The sequence below is a fragment of the Strix uralensis genome, chromosome 40, assembly GCF_047716275.1.
Source record: "Strix uralensis isolate ZFMK-TIS-50842 chromosome 40, bStrUra1, whole genome shotgun sequence".
Lineage (NCBI taxonomy): Eukaryota > Metazoa > Chordata > Aves > Strigiformes > Strigidae > Strix > Strix uralensis.
Genome location: NC_134011.1, coordinates 698,517 through 714,270, shown reverse-complemented (window position 1 = coordinate 714,270; position 15,754 = coordinate 698,517). Strand labels below are relative to the sequence as shown.

The 15,754-nt window shown below is 46.6% G+C and overlaps 1 pseudogene; it reads left to right on the top strand.

The window, feature by feature from the left end:
• The first annotated feature begins 511 nt into the window (after window positions 1-511).
• On the top strand, window positions 512-2,331 carry LOC141937308 (uncharacterized; annotated as a pseudogene).
• The last annotated feature ends 13,423 nt before the right edge of the window (window positions 2,332-15,754 follow it).

The window sequence follows — 15,754 nt, the reverse complement described above, 5'->3', positions numbered from 1 at the left end:
ATCCCTGGTGGTGGCGGTAATTAGCTGCATCTCTACCATTTTCTTGCTTAGGGATTCTGACTTCCTCTTTCTTTTTCTCTCTCTGTCCTATCGTTGTTATCAGTTGTTATAGAAAATAAAGTTCACAAGGTTGTATGACATCTTACCTCGTTTGTGTCTTAATCTCACTCTTGGGATCATTTAAGAACCCGCCCCGATATTGGATCAGGACATTTTAAATTGGCATCACAGACAGGATCCCTAGAGATGCGAGTGCTGTACTATCTCGGTGTGTTGGATGTTAACCTCTCAGGATGAAATAACCCCCTTTGTGTTACATTAAGTTGTGACCTCCTGAGAATGAACAGAGGAAACTTGCATACCAAGGTGTGACCCTCTCAGGACGATAATCCCCTTTGCATTGCCTTTGTGTTAAATTCAGCTCTGGCCTCCTGAGAGTGAACAGGGGAAATTTGACATTAAGTGTGTAAGACTGTGTAACTGAGGAGCTGGTGTTTTGCTTGGAAGAAAAATGAGTATTGCTTTAGAAAAACCCTCAAAAGAGGAAGTACCCAAAATAGGGAAGGAAACCTTGTTTAAATTGTTAGAGAAACATAAATCAAGACCTTCGGTGCCTGGAATGGATTGGGCCCAAGGGAATTGGCACAACTCACAGGCTGTCACTGATAGGATTGTTGCTCTGCAGAAAGATACAAAAGTCAGGTCTGGCAAGGGCAAAGCTTTTATATGTGCAGTCCTGGGTGCCAGTCTGGCAGCCGTAGTAGAGGAAAAGGAAAACCACCGCACCTCTGAACTGCAAATGATAGAGTCCCTCCAGAATCTGGTTCAGTTTCTCCAGAGACAAGTAGAGGATTTAAAAGGGAGACTGAAGGAAGAAAAGGCACATAGGGAAACAGCAAATAGAGTTTTGAAAGAGTATTTTTTGTCAGATAAAAATGAGGAAGAACGGGGAGAAATATGTACCCTTGGCCCCATCAATGAGTTGCAAAACCTCAAAATGCGTTTAGACAGATTAGAAGTCCCTCTCCGTCCCTTGATTAAAACAGTGTATCAGTACGATGGGGATGATGATGATGCCAGCCCACAGATAACCAGCAAAGAAGTTCCTTTTACCTCAACAGAGCTGGCCAAGTTAAGAAAAGAATATGCTCGGACTCGAGGGGAGTCCGAAACTGAGTATGTGTGGAGAGTGTCATTAACTGGAGGAGATCAGATTATGTTATTAGAAAATGAAGTTGGGGGCTATTGGGGCCCCAGTGTTTTCTTCACAACTGGAGACAGAAGGGCTCCATGGTCCCTAACCGAAAGAGCTGCCTACTGGGCAGGGGGAATAGATCCCTGAGAGAGAGGAGAACCTATAATCATACAGGGAACAATAGACCAACTCATGGAGAGTGTGCAAAAGGCTGCATGTTTGCAGATGATGTATGATCGAGAATTAAAGCCTTATTGTGAATCACCCATGACATTGCAAATAGATCCTGTTTGAATGACCCCTCTGGTAAGGGGACTCCCCAATTTGTTAAAGACTATGGGGATTCAATTGCAAAAGGAGATAGCTGAAACTCCTTCAAGTCAGAGAACATTGGCATCATTGCAAGGAACATTAACCCCTGGACGCAGCTGAGGGGAGCACAAAGCATGGACATGGGAAGTAGCTAGGGAATTAATTATGCCCGACGATATGGCCCTGTAGGTGGATCGTCCCAAAGAACCGAAACCAGGGTCATACAGGCTGCAGAGCAAATTAGTGGGCGACAATCATCCATGAGGAAGGGCCAAGGCTTGGGATCACCCCGATGTCAGAATTCAGGGAGAGAGAGGCCCCTAACTCGACAGGGACTGTGGAAACTAGGGCTTCAGAAAGGTGTTCCCAGGGACTTGATGCACGGACTCCCGACTCAAAAATTAGAACGACTTGTGCAGAACTGGCAGATGTCACTGCACAAGGTCTCCAGGTCCTTGAGGAGGATGGCAAGGTCAGTTGCCTCCTGCCCGGCCTGGAGGACAGCTCGCAGGTGGCACACCTCCACCCCCAGCAATCCATCTCATTTTCCATGACAACCTGTCTTGGTCAAACTCCCCATGGTGGGAGCAGTGTCATTGGTATTGGATACCCCAATGAACAAGTATACTTGGAAAGCCAAAGATGCTCATAGAAAAGAGCACAAAATTAATACAAGATGGATTACTCCATCTTTCTGATTATAACTCACTTCCGGTTCTCAAAACGAACCGAAAAGATTTTTCGTTTCTTTTTTCTTGCAGGAAAAACCTCCCCCGGAGAACAATATCCTGAGTCACGACAGGGAATCCTTATGTGGATTTTGACTCTTTGTATAGTATTGATGTCTATTGCCTTATTAATATTTGTAGGATGCATTGTGTACCATCGTCAAAACTGTTTCAGGCGCCTGTTCTCCTCTCCCTTGGTTCCAGAGGAAACTCCAGCTCTCTAAGTGTTAACCGAGAATGGGAGGAAAGCAAATTCATGGGTTTAGGTCATTCTGTTGGAATCAGGGAAGGTCCCTTTGCTAATGGAGCTGGGATTTTAAAAGGTCATTGCTGGGCCCATGAAGGTGAGACGGAAATACCAAGGCCTAAATAGCACACGCACTCTGGGCTGGGGGCATCCATTTTGGCAGATTCCTGACTCAGGCGAGTCAGACCACCATCTATCTTCAGCTCTGCAGTCTACGACAACAACCAGAATGTACACTCTTTTAATACTGAATTTTGTGGCGGTTGCTTTGTTAGCTTTTGCTATATTTTCCCTTGTGGTATGTATGTGTTCGGTCTGTAAGTGTCCATGTAAACCGTCTTGTAGTTGTACCTGTTCATGTAAACAACCACCTCCTTCCCCTCCCCATCCCCAAAGACCAAGAGCAAATTCCTCGGCCCGGTCTAGGGCACATCTTGTTTAACTTTGTTTGGTTAAAAAACTGTTAGTTGATAGTGTTACTGTTACCTTTTTATATGTTTATTTAGAATATTGTTAACATTGTTACGAATAGTGGTGTTGTTTATTTACCTTTGTTTAAATCTGGGACAGAAGCTCCTAGGCCCAAATGACGCATGCGCTTTAGGATAAGGGGACATGGAAAGGGATTTTCCCGCCGCGCATGCTGACCCCAACTCCGGCAGACCAGAGCAGCAGACCGTGTGGACTGCCGGGGCTTCAGACACTTTGTGGTATTTTGTTAAGAACCACAGGAATATGTTAGTAATAATTTCAATTCACTTTATAGCCTTAGCCTTGATAATAATTTTCTTATTTGTTCTTACAATACATATTTTTTGTCCCTGTGAATGTCAATCATGTAAACTGCCGTTGTGTTCTTTTGCTGATTCGTAGGAGCCTTAAAGTTGGTTTATAAGATGTTTTGGTTTTATAAAGTTAGTTAGTTTTGAGCATGATATATTTGTTAAAGATGTTATTGGTTATATGTCTGTTAGTCAAAGATGTTCATATTTGTTACTGATAAAAAATTTGATGGAAATCTTGTTTGTTATTATATTTTGTGCTTTTTCTGGTCTTTCTCTCTCTCTCTCTCTCTGTACTGTTATCTTTAACGCCACCACGAAGACAACAATGTTGAGCCATGGGGTGGTGTAAGGCTGTGGTGTAAGACTGTGTTAGACTTTGTTTGTCTCAACATTGCTGCTTCGCAACTACCACTTCCTGGCCTCAGCATCCTGTTGCTCTGAAGGAGTACGCTTTGGAGGAGACGGAGATTCCTGGATGAAACCACGACATCCGCTCAAAGCTAGAACAACGACAGCCTTGGCAGTGCCTGCCAAGCTGTACCTGCGCGCGAGCTGGGTGAAAAGGAAATTGGGGCGAGGAAGACGTGCAAAGGCTGAAGGGACCGCAGGTCGCTCCCCCCGCCAGCATAACCACCATGAACGCCTGGGCATGCGTGCATGGAGGACCACGGGGCGGCACATATTACAATGAGCTCCGTGGAAATGGGCGGACTCTTTGGAGAAATCATGGGGACTGGGACAATAAAAGGACTGCGTACTCCTCTCTCCAGGCCCCTTCTTCGATGCTTGTTATGCTTGTTACTTGGAGCTGGGACCTTGGCGGAGCTTGGAGCTTGGAGCACCATCACCTGCACTGAGGCCAAGCCAACGGATCATCGCTGGATCCCTGGTGGTGGTGGTAATTAGCTGCATCTCTACCATTTTCTTGCTTAGGGATTCTGACTTTCCGTTTCTTTTTCTCTCTGTCCTATCGTTATTACTAATTGTTACAGCAAATAAAGTTCACAAGATTGTACAGCATCTGGCCTCGTTTTTGACTTAATCTCACTCTTGGGATCATTTAAGAACCCGCCCCGATATTGGATCGGGACAGCAATAGAAATGCAGGATGAGATGCCTCGGCTGACTCAGCTGAATCCCTTCCTTCAGCAGGAGTAAAGAAGACCCCTGCCTGTCATTTTTTGGGTGTCCCGCCTAGCAATAGGATTTAAAAGATGATTTGTAGACTAGTTGTATATATACACTGCAGGAAAGATGTGTCTCTCCCCATCTGCGGGAGGGAACATCAGTGATTGCTTCAGGCTGTGTCACAGCAGGTTCCCCTGGAGCCCTGGGGACACCCAGAGGGAGCCCAGAGGGGACAGAGGAAGTGCCACCTTGGGCTGGTCCTCTGCTGCGGAGTTGGGCCGGGCTCCTGGGATGGAGGGAGCTGAGGGCAAGTGGGCAGCACTGCAGAGAGACAGCTCTGCCCAGGAGCAGCTCCTCTGCAAAGCGCAGCAGGGCTGAGGGCACTGCCTGCAGGCACCGAGGGCAGAGGAGCGGGGCAGAGAGAGGGGAAAGGCAGACGGGAGTGGGAGGGTGCGGAGAGCTCAAAGGAGGAGAAATCTTCACAGTACTTAACACAGTAAATGTCCTCTTGTTTTGATGGTTGGGCAGTGGGTGATGCAAATTTATTTCTCCTTTCTGGAACAGACACTAAGACCCCAGTTCTCGTTAGCACTTGTCTGAGCCTCTCCTGAGCCCCTGCACACACAGAGATGCCCCTGGGCAGGGCCCTGCTGCCAGGAGGGGTCTGCAGGGCAGAGCTGAGCACACAGTGGGTGGAATGGGGGCTGTGAGCACTGACAGGGAGGAGACGTGGGGACAGAGAAGCAACTCCTGGCTGTGACAGCTCCAGGCAGCAGAGACGTGGGCAGAGAGTAAGAGGGAGCTGCTACTGGAAACACCTTGGGAGGAAGAATTCAGGCACCTCCCTGCCATCCCCTGCAGTGCAGACACCTACTCCGGAGGAACCCCCTGGTCTCCTCTCCCACGCAGCAGAGCCCAACCCTCTGTCCCTCTCTTGCCTCCTCACAGCAGCACTGTGGTGTTTCTCCATATTTCCCCTTCTGCCTCTGCTCCCCGTGTTGGTATCACCGGACTTTCTGGGATGGGGTGAGGTTCAGCCATGAGTAATACCTGTGGGCACTGCCATGCAGATGTTTCCATGGGAGTAAAATGTCAATGTGCCCTTGCAATCTACAGGCTCAGGGTGATACCAATGAGCCAGTTCACTCTTCAGGACACCTTAGGACACTCGACTCTTTCCCAGTGGGGTCCTGCTGGGCTGCAGCCTGTCCTCCAGAAGGACACAGCTCTCCCAGGGCATCTCTGTGTTATCCAGCAGCATCATGAGAAACCGAATAGATAGAAATGAGAAATCTGTCCTAACTTATTGATGTCTTTTCCTCTGTGAACAGGCCCCCATGCCGAGAGTGAACAAATGTCGAACGGCAGCTCCATCACTGAGTTCCTCCTCCTGACACTTGTCGCGGATGAAAGTATTGACATGGTAATGATTTAGTAAGAAATCTAGATTTATTAATAACTAACAGCATTTTTTTATCATTACAAAATAATTCAGAAATACTGAAAGAAAGAAAAGCGACTTATTCACAGATTCTAAAATGACAAGATTCACACTAACTTACTTAGCGGTACCTTAATTTATACATATATACATGCGCATACACAAAACGGACAAACACACACAGAGAAACAAAGGTGTTTTGAATTCAGCAGAATGAACACAAAACGGACAAACACACACACAGAAACAAGGGTATGTACCCACACACACACCAATAAACAGAGAAAGAAGGGGTGAAAGAGAAGCTAGCTCAAAGAATAATTTCCCTCTCGAGTTTAGAGCAAATACTCACAATGCCTTGGCATTCCTCAATGGGCGATAATTGAGACTCGAGCGGGTGGACTTCCCCCTGGCCTTCCGTCTGGAGCAGACAACACCTTAAGCATTTTGGTACCTGAGAGGCGTCCCAGCTCAGGGGAGGTTCTGGTCACAGGCCCGCTGCGATCCAGGAGAGCTCAGAGGGTCTCCCTTGTGGTCGCAGTTTATAGGGTCCAAGATAATTGACTTTTGTCAAATACCTTCTGGTGCCTTCCAGCAGTTGCACAAGAACTCGATGAACGTGCAACTCTGTTATTGTTCCCATTTGACCACATCCCAGGCACAGGTGTGGCAGGCCATTAGGAGATGATGGGCTGTTATAACTGTTTCTGAGCAATCAGAGGGGCAGGAGGCAGGCTTGTTAAGGGGGTGCCTTAACGTTAGTAGTCCTTATCTCCACTGATTGGTGTATAGCTCGGGGGATGTGGGTGGAATCACACCTAGCACCAAGCAGCCCAACAAGGAGGGGCAGGGAGGGGTGAGAATTGCACCACCACAACACTCACAGACAGACAGGAGCTGCAGCTCTGGCACTTCTGGCTCTTCCTGGCCATCTCCCTGGCTTCCCTCCTGGGCAACGGCCTCATCGTCACTGCCATCGCCTGTGACCACCACCTGCACGCCCCCATGTACTTCTTCCTCCTCAACCTCTCCCTCCTCCACCTGGACTCCATCTCCACAAAGCCATGTCCAATTCCCTCTGGGACAACAGGGACATCTACTCAGGATGTACTGCCCAGATCTTTCTCCTTCTCTTCTTAGTCACAGGAGAGTTTTGTCTTGTCACCATCATGTCCTATGACCGCTACATTGCCATCTGCAAACCCCTGCACTAGGGACCCTCCTGGGCAGCAGAGCTTGTGTCCACGTGGCAGCAGCTGACTGGGGCACTGGGTTTCTCTGGGCTCTCCTGCACATGGCCAACACATTTTCACTACCACTCTGTGAAGGCAATGCTGTGGACCAGTTCTTCTGTGAAGTCCCCCAGATCCTCAAGCTCTCCTGCTCACACTCCTACCTCAGGGAATTTGGGCTTCTTGTGGTTAGTGCCTCTTTTTATTTGTCATGTTTTGTTGTCATTGTGGTGTCCTATGTGCAGATCTTCAGGGCCATGCTGAGGATCCCCTCAGAGCAGGGACGGCACAAAGCCGTTTCCACATGCTGCTCCCTCAAAAGGACTTTTGTTCCTCTGATGTTCTCGATGGATTCAGTGGGACAACCTCAGAGTCCCAGGGGGATCTGTTCAACACCAAGGCCTGGATGAAGACCTCCCTTCTTGATTGCAAATTTCCACTGAAACAGCAACTTGCCTTTGACTTACCTGCCTGTTGCTGTCCCACCTACAGTGGGGCTGATGGCAGATGCCATCCTGGAGAGGCATCGGGAGCTGCCAGGAGAAATCAGGGGATCTCCAGGGATAGTCTGTGAGTCGGGGTGGGCCAGTGTGTCGTGCCTCAGAAAGTGAGTGACCGTCCAAGGAGGAGTCTCCTGGAGGAAAAGGTGACCCTGAGGACACCATGGGCTAATGAGGGCCCTGCAATGCCAGGAGAGGCTGTAAGGAGCCAGCAGGCAAAGGGACACAGGACTGGAGAGGGGTTTGGGACACGCTTTGGAAAAACTCACAGGGTGGATCTGGCACAGCCTTCCTGTGAGCCATGGTCCTGCCCAGAGCCGTCAGGAATGATGGGAGAGGGCTCAGCAGGAGGGATCCCCATCCAGCGGGTTCTGCTCCCCCCCCCACCAGCACGGCCAGAGCAGGGCCCTGTGGGGAGCACGGGTGGGCCCCAGGAATGGCCGGCCAGCCCAGCCCCTGCCCGCTTGCCTGGGGAAAGGCTCTCTGGAGAGGCTCTGAGTGGCTCTGGGAGCAAGGGAACATTTCTGTGTCTGCAGGGAGGAATCCGTGACAAAGAGAAATCCTAGAATCCTATCCTAGAATGGTTTGGGTTGGAAGGGACCTCCCCGTGTGTCACAGTCCACTTGGTGGACTTGTGATGGTTCGTTTGCTACGATCTCAAAAGTGCAAAATTAAGGTGACCAACACCAGACTGCATAGCAGTAAACAAACAGTAATACTTTATTGTGTTGCCTGTGAAGTGGCATGCAATAGTTAGAGATGGATGAAAGAAAGGAGAAAAGTAAAGTAAAGTTTAGAGAGAGGAGGAAGAGAGGTTATAGCTACTGCCACTGATCTTAAGACGTCCTAATGGTCCGGGTCCAGCTGATGATCGTCATGATCCTTGGTGGGGAAGCTTCCAATTTTCATTGCCAAGAAGTCATCTTTTATGCTTAATAATACACCTTGCTCCACCTCTGCCTCAGGGGTCTCCGCCCTTCTCAGAATTCAATTATCATATCTCCACCCTTCTCGCATGAGGCTATCACGCATGCACAGGGGGGAGTGTCTGAGGTGTGATCAGTCTTGGAGGCGGGTAGCCTTCAACCAGGAGGTGTGTTTTGGTATTATAATGAAGCAAAGTTCATCTAAGGTTCATGATTTCTTCATCGATGTTATGGCAGCAGTTGCGATCCATCTTTTTTGACAGTAGCAATGCGGTCATCTCTAATGGCTCCGGTTAGGCTCAGGTACCGAACAATAGCACAGCACTCTGTACCACATGGCTCGGGTACGAAGAACAGCACTGCACTGCCTGCACCACACGGGTCAGTGCTCAGGAGAACAACACTGCACTGCCTGCACCACACGGGTCGGTGCTCAGGAGAACAGCACTGCACTCGCTGTGCCACACAGTTCTGCATTCAGGAGCCTTTGCACCACATTCCACCCCAGGGATCTGCAACTGTGTTCCAAACAGGCCATTGACGGGTACCTTAATGTCCATGTCCCTGGGGACAATGTTGAGACAATGCTGATCTTCTGACCGACTCTTACACCACCCTATGGCTCAACATGGTCGTCGGGATGTCAGGATTGCATGGTAGTAGCATAGTAGAAGAAAAGGAGAAAGGGAGAGAGGAAGAGAGAAGAAAGAAAGGAAATAACAGTGATCGAACAATCTGCAAAATTAAATTTGTGAAATAATTACAATCAAAGCTGTTTATGTAACAGAAGAATTAATGGGGTTTTATAACATCAATTGATTTGGGGATATCCACATTGGATGGGACATCAAGCATATTGTGTGAGTTCAATACAGACAGCAAACGTGTTAACCGATTCATCATTCTCTAGGTTATGACATACAATACTGCTGACAAAACCAAACTGATCAAAACCAATATCAAGAGAACCACGATGGGGTGACACAACTTGTTCAGGATGCCTGCAGCAGTAGGTGACAATTCGAAAAGTGTGTCCCTCCATCTATGTTATGCATCCTTTTACACTCTTTCCAAAACCTGGTGTATTTCTTTCACATTGTGATGAACAGTTATTAAAGGTTTTCTACCCGTTTTCCCTATTTTTTTCCAAAATCTCAATCAAATCCTTATGTTGTAGTAACTGCTTTACCAAAATGAGATTCATCCCAATGGGTGCAGGCAGCAATTCATGAATCAACATGTAATTAGACTGCAACAGTTGGTGAGATGTGACCAGGGCTAAATAGGAAAAGTCGCATCCAATAATCTCAGTAAAATTACAAACTCAGAAATTTGAATGATTTTTAGTCTCTACAGCTACCTTATCCAAGGATTAAAAAAAATCACAAAAAATCCTCAAACATACACAGCCTTTGGCAATGTATATGAGTACTGTTTCAGGGTTTTCATGAGGATGAATCTCGAAATGACAAATATTTTGTTCAGTATCTAAACAAATAACTTGCGCTTCAATTGTATTGCCTTCACAGATAAATCCTTGTTGTTCTCGTACAATGCAAGATGCCAAATTGACAGTTTGCCATTTTTCATCCACCTTTTGGGCCCATACTCTATGCTCAAAAGGATAGAGTATAGTTCCGTTGTGGTTCAACCCTGATGCAATGACGGGATGAATTTGGTATATGGTAGCATTATATATAGTAAGCACAAAGGTTATCGTTGTGTTTGTGACGGATTCATAGGTAAAGTTTATCAGGTTCCACCAGGATTGGAGTTTCTTCTCAAAATCAGTGACACTGTCCCAAATTATGTTCTGGATTTCAGTGGGGAGAGTGCCTTCTTCACCTTCTCTTCTAATTGAGGCGGCTACTGACTGCATCCATATTTGAGCCTGGATACAGCTGAGAGCCAAAGAGAGGTTATTCTGGATTACACCAAGCGCGTCTGCAATCAATTCGTGGTCCTTTATGTTTACCTTTTCCCATTTTGGGAATGTATTTGACAACAGCCACTGGTTAGTCCCCAAAGCCAATAAAGAAGATAGCAAAGGCCGTTGTAAGTTAGCCAAATCACTAATTGAGGTAGCCAATTTGTTCATTATTACCTCCAAAATCGATACTATGGAAAACTCCCAATCCTGTCCCCAAAACACCGGTTAGGTCTCTCCGTGTTCTTCTCTTAGGAAGAGTTCGTCTTTGCAGCCAGGTTGTCCATCCCTCGTAAGAAGTCTTTAGGAAAGGTGAGCAAGCTGGCTGAATGTCCAAAACATTGTTTTGCATCAGTAATTCAACTCGTTTGAGAGACCATGCCGGGTTAAACAGCATTTGTTGTTGGCCCGTATTTCTGATCACATATAGTCCAATTTCAAAGATTTTTGGGCTAAGCACGACAGTAGGTTGGGTAGTAGGTATTACAACATCTATTTTGAGTTCTCCCCAGTATTTGGTGTTATTTTTGCCACACATAACTTTATGGGAGTACTGCACAGCAGTCAAATTTAGCCAACCATCTAGGTTTTGATTTTTACACAACAAAATAGGGCCATGTGGTCCAGTTCCATAACTGTTTGTGGGTTCAGTGTGGGATTCAGTGATCAATCTGCATCTTATTGTGATGTTATCCCCTTGTACCACCATAAAAGAGGGTATAACTTCATCTTTGTCAGTTAGCGTGAAGAAGGTATCTATGCCATCGTGCATGACTACTGCAACAAGTATCACCAGGGGCTTAGTTATAGCATTTATCTTGAATTTAAATGTTAGGCCTGATAGTCCTCCTGCCAGTGGATTTAGTTGCCAATCGCACACCACATAGACTGGCTTAGTCAAAGTGAAATTATGCCAACAATTCCCTTGTTCCTTAATACAGGATTTGGTGATGTCGACATTGTTGGTACTTGGGTCCAAGGTGTAGTTACCGACATTCTTTTGACGGCAACACATAATGAGAAAATCCTATTTGTTACATCCCCCTTCTGTAGTAGGACAGAGTTCCGCAGTGATGTTGGAATTAGGGTCCAACAGATTTCCAGAGATAGTAATTGAGGAGGCTTTCTCATGAAGAGATCCTTCCACATTTCTGCATCCCACCTGAATTTTTTCTCCAATCGTTCCCGTCAGGACACGGACCCAATCTTTTCTGTCCCACTCCCATTTAAGTGGGTGGTACACTTCAGTGTCATGCAGTACTACAGTGGCTACATTTGGGAGACGGTCTTTGGGATACTATGCTATAGCGCTATGATATACTGTCGTATAGCGCTAGTATGCTTGATGGTAGCTTGGGACTGTGGCCATTCTGTATTCTTTTGGTTACAGGTTAGTGGTAAGATGCAGAAAAGTACTACCAATCCAATTAAATGATTCATGATTCATGCTGTTCTTGGTGTCCCTCGGAGTTCTTCTGCAACAATAAAACAGAACTTGCCTCTCTGAAGCAAAAATTAAAACCAGACAGAAAATTAGAATGATGGAATTATCCAGTGAGTATTTATCCGATGCTCCTTCCCTAGGGCATTGGAGGCTAACCTCCCACTCATTTTGCTCCCCGAAAGGGAGCCATTCAGTACATCCTTTAAACACTGCATAAGAATCAGTGTAAATGTGGCCAGGGGGAGTGGTTTGTTCTTCATGCTGGAAAACGTTCCATACTGCAATTAATTCTCCTCCCTGGGCACTGCCTTCTCCCTCTGTTATTATCTGTTCATCAGTAGTAGTGTGGAGAGCTACTGCCCAGTATTTCCACACTTTTCCTTCTCGCCTTGCAGAAGCTTCGGTAAACCAATCATTCACTGACTGATCGTGGGAAAAAGGAGAGGCCATTTGAATAATTGAGATAGGTTTGTCTTGGCTGCCATCCAGGCTCTCTGTTTCTTGGATAACTAAGTTTTTTAAAGCTCCTTCAGTCACTGAGTAAAGGTTACAATAGTGTTCAATCTGAGCATACCACTTTCGTACCTGGGCTCTCTGGGCCACCCCGTCAGGAGGGGAGGTCCCGCTAGTGACTGCCATTATAACTTTGAACGGGCCTCTTAGCATGATTGGTTGTTGACATGTAATTTTCTCCATTTCTATGAGAGCCAGGCTAACCACAAACAAACCTTTCTCCCATGCAGTATATCTCTTCTTGGCATCCTTAAAGCCGTGGGAGTAAAATCCTACGGGGAGGGTTGGACCCCAAGAACCACATTGCCAAATGTGTACTGACAATCCCATTGTGGCAAACCCCCATTCTACCTGAAAAGGGGCTGTAAGGTGGATAGGGCCAAAAGCCTGATGAGCTGTTGCTTCAAAAATTAACAATTGCATTGCTTCTTCCTGAGAAGCAGTCCATTCCCATTTGGCCCTTTTTCTCAGCAAATCATAAAGAGGTCTGGCAATGATAGAAAAGTCTGGGATGTGTTTTCTCCAGAACACAAATAACCCCAAAGCATGCTGCAAATCCTTTTTGATTCAGGCATTTTAATCTGATCTAGGGAAGTGAGGGTGTCTGGCGGGAGACATGTCATTCCCCCTTTCCACCAAATTCCCAAAAACTTTACTTCTTGCGAGGGCTTTTGGACCTTTTCTGGGGGAATTTGCAAACCCAAGTTCTCCAAATGAGAGATTGTATTCTGTTGGATTGTCCCCACCTCCCCTTCTTTATCTCCCCCCATGAGAATATCATCAATGTACTGACAGACAGCTGTGCCTTCGGCTTTTGGTATTTTCTCCAGCTCTTGGGCTAGAGCGTGGTGAGCTAATGTAGGGGAATGTTTGTATCCCTGAGGCAGTTGGGTGAAGGTAAATTGTTGTCCCTCCCACGTAAAAGCAAAACAATCTGTCTTCTGGTCGCAAAGGTATCATGAAAAACATATCTTTAACATCTACGGTTGCCATAATAAGATGAGCTTTCTCTTGAATTATTATTACCAGTTCAGCCATATTAGGGACTGTGGCAGTTAGAGGGTCTGTGTAAGCGTTCAGCCTCCAAAAATCTACTGTGAGCCTCCACTTCCCATTAGGTTTTTTCACTGGCCACACCAGAGAGTTGAAAGAAGAATGGGTATTTATCACCACTCCTTGCTCCCGCACTTCCTGCATAACTGGTTTGATACCTTCCTTTGTTCCCAGGGGGAGGGGATATTGTTTAACATTGGTTACTTTGCTAAACAGCAGAGGGGGTGCAGTTTGAAGTAGCCTGATGTTCAGCTGTGGTGTCCCGAAAGTCCGCAACAATCCTTCTGAATCCTCCCACCCCCTTCCTTTAAGATCTTTTAACAAGTGATTTTCTTCCTCTATCTCTTCTTTTTCCTCTATCTGCTGTTTGAACAAGCAAATTACTTTCTCTTTTTCTGCTAATTACTCTTCCAGGTTGGAGATTGTTTTCTGCAAAAGTTGCACCAAATTTTCAAGAGATTCTGTGATTTGTTTTTCATGACTACGTTGCTTATAGCGGTCTTCAACTGCTGTGACCAGGCTGGCTCCTAGAACTGCACAGATTATCGCTTTGCCTTTACCTGACTGTATTTTAGCCTCATTCTGTAAAGAAATCACTTGATCTGGTAGACTTTGCAAATTTTTCCAATTATCTCGAGCGCAGTCTTCCCCAGGTGGGGAAGGTCGAGCTCCATACTTTGCCAAGAGTGCATAGAACGAGTTAAGATTTTTCAGTAATAGAGAGTCTTGATAATCATCCTTCTTAGTCCTTCTTATTGCGAAGGAGGCAAACTCATATTGGGGAGGCTGAACTTAGTTACACACACACAGAGCCACTGCTGCATCGCCCTTCTCTTCCCTGAGTGACTGAAGGGACCAAAATCTACCACGAGGAGTCAAAACTTAGTTACACACAAGTGCAGACTTTCTCTACTTGTCCCTTCAACTTCCCTGGGTAGTCAACTTCATCTATTTGAGGACAGTTCCCCCTTTTGTACTAAGAGATCCTTGTACTTGATCCCGATAGACAGAGCCCTCAATGCGAGTTTGGGGTGCAATACACCTAGGCGTGTGTGGTGTGTGGGAATCTTGAACCACCCCCCCTTGCTATTTGGACATCTCTCAGCCTTTTGGGTGTAGGGCCAGGTGCGGCTAGAACGAGACGTTCTTCCCCTGTTACAGACCACACACAACCTGCACCCCTCTGTCTCTCAGGATCCTGTCCGTGATGCCAGTTTAATGTCACGGTCCACTCAGTGGACTCGTGATGGTTCAGTTTACTACGATCTCAGAGGTGCAAAATTAAGGTGACCAACACCAAATGGGATTACATCAATCAGACAGTGAAACTTTATTGTGTTGCCTGTGAAGCGGCACGTGATAGTTAGAGATGGGTGAAAGAAAGTAAAGTTAAGTTCAGAGAGAAGAGCGAGGTTATAGATACCACCGCTGACCTCAAGATGTCCTAACGATCCTGGGTCCAGCTAATGCTCTGTTGTGGAATAGAATAACAGATTGGAAGGGACCTCAAGGATCATCTGATCCAACCTTTCATTTGTAGAGGAGATGGGTCAAACACATCCACTCACAGAGTTTTACATATATGGAAAACCACACATGCAAGTATTGATCCTCATCTTTGCACTGCAACTCATCCACAAAATCCTCACCCTCATTCCACGAAGCATGACAAATGATCACATTGTCGATAGTTGTGATCCTTGGTGGGGAAGCTTCGAATTTTTGTTGTCCAGAAGTCATCTTTTATGCTTAGTGACACACCTTGCTCCTCCTCTGCCTCAGGGATCTCCGCCCTTCTCGAGCGAGGCTACCACGGATGCACGAGGGGGAGTGTCCAAGGTGTGGTCGGTCTTAGAGGCGGGCAGACTTCAACCAGGAGGTGTGTTTTGGTATTATAATGAAGCAAAGTTCATCTAAAGTTCATGATTTCTTCATCAATGTTATGGCAGCAGTTGTGATCCATCTTTTTTGACAGTAGCAATGCGGTCATCTCTAATGGCTCCGGTTAGGCTCAGGTACCGAACAATAGCACAGCACTCTGTACCACATGGCTCGGGTACGAAAAACAGCACTGCACTGCCTGCACCACACGGGCCAGTGCTCAGGAGAACAACACTGCACTGCCTGCACCACACGGGTCAGTGCTCAGGAGAACAGCACTGCACTCGCTGTGCCACACAGTTCTGCATTCAGGAGCCCTTGCACCACATTCCACTCCAGCGATCAGCAACTGTGTTCCAGACAGGCCACTGTCGGGTACCTTCCTGTCCACATCCCTGAGGACAATGTTGAGACAATGCTGATCTTCTGACCAACTCTTACA